Here is a 1,837-nt window from a genome sequence, read left to right on the forward strand (position 1 = left end):
AAAAAAAAAAAAAAAAAGCTAAGTAGGACTGAGGTATCCACTCTTTGGTCTCCCTTATTCTTGAGCTTCATGTGAACTGTGAATTGTATTGTGGTTATTCCACTCTCTTTGCCTAATACCCACTTATCAGTGAGGACATACCATTTGCATTTGTTTGTTTGTTTGTTTTGTTTTTGTTTTGTGACTGAGTTACCTCACTCAGGATGATATCCTCCAGATCCATCCATTTGCCTAAGAACTTCATGAAGTCATTGTTTTTAATTGATGAGTAGTATTCCATGGTGTAAATGTACCACATTTTCTGTATCCATTCCTCTGTTGAAGGACAAGTGGGTTGTGTACAGTTTCTGGCTATTATAAATATGGCTGTTATGAGCATTGTGGAGCATGTGTCCTTATTACATGTTGGAGCATCTTCTGGGTATATGGCCAGGAGTGGTATAGCTGGGTCCTCAGGTAGTACTATGTTTAATTTTCTGAGGAACCACCAGTCTGATTTCCAGAGTGGTTGTACCAGCTTGCAATCCCACCAGCAATGGAAGAGTGTTCTTCTTTCTTCACATCCTTGACAGCATCCTTTGTCCCCTGAATTTTTGATCTTAGCCATTTTGACTGGTGAGAGGTGGAATCTCAGGGTTGTTTTGATTTGCAATTCTCTGATGACTAAGGATGTTGAATATTTCTTTAGGTGCTTCTCTGCCATTCAACATTCCTCAGCTGAGAATTCTCTGTTTAGCTCTGTTCCCAATTTTTAACAGGGTTATTTGATTCTTTTGAATCCAGCTTCTTGAGTTCTTTGTATATATTGGATATTAGCCCTCTATCGGGTGTAGGGTTGGTAAAGATCTTTTCCCAATCTGTTGATTTCCCTTTTGTCCTATTGATAGTGTTCTTTGCCTTACAGAAGCTTTGCAATTTTATGAGGTCCCATTTGTTATTTCTTGATCTTAGAGCATAAGCCACTGGTGTTCTGTTCAGGAAAATTTCCCCTGTGCCCATGTGTTCTAGGCTCTTCCCCACTTTCTCTTCTATTAGTTTCAGTGTCTCTGGTTTTATGTGGAGGTCCTTGATCCACTTGGATTTGAGCTTTGTACAGGGAGATCAGACCGGATGGATTGACTTTTAATGTAGCTTAACCAGGCTCACTCTATAGTCCTTCCTACTACCAACTATTGGCTTTAGGTATCAAATAACCCTAGAGTAGTTATATGTCCATGTCATATGAGCAATGATATTTAGTCTCCTCAGCCTATCTGTTTAAAAGAAGCCCTTACAAACTCTTTTTTTTTTTTTTTTTGCCAGCACAGGGCTGTCTAGTCAGTAAATAAGTAACAAAACAAGGAATTACAGAAATGGAGGACAACTAAGTGGGCAAAGGCTTGTAAGAGAGATTTAACATCTGGGATTTAGAGCAGACTCTGAGTTTACTGTGCATTAACATTTTAAAAGTCACATAATGCTGTGGATTTCTCATGCTCTATTATCTTCTCTGGAATAAGGCTAATACTTTTATTTACTCTACAGGATTATAGAGAGGATTAAACAAATTAATAAGTAAAAGGGTCTTAGAGAAGGGCTTTGCATACTCTAAGCATTCAGAAAGTCCCATTCTCTCAACACAAGCTTAAACCAGTGCTCTTCACAATTTTTCCATCTAGATCAAAACTGTAACAGTGTCTACAATAGTAGGTGCTGCCATGCACAGTTAGAGAATGAAATGTACTCTCTGGTTACATACTTTCTTTCTTAAGTTATTTTTATTTGTTGAGAATTTTGTACATGTACAATAAAACATGACCATATGTGCCCTTATTCAATAGTTCTACCCTTCAACACC

This window comes from Mus pahari, chromosome X (assembly GCF_900095145.1).
Source record: "Mus pahari chromosome X, PAHARI_EIJ_v1.1, whole genome shotgun sequence".
NCBI lineage: Eukaryota > Metazoa > Chordata > Mammalia > Rodentia > Muridae > Mus > Mus pahari.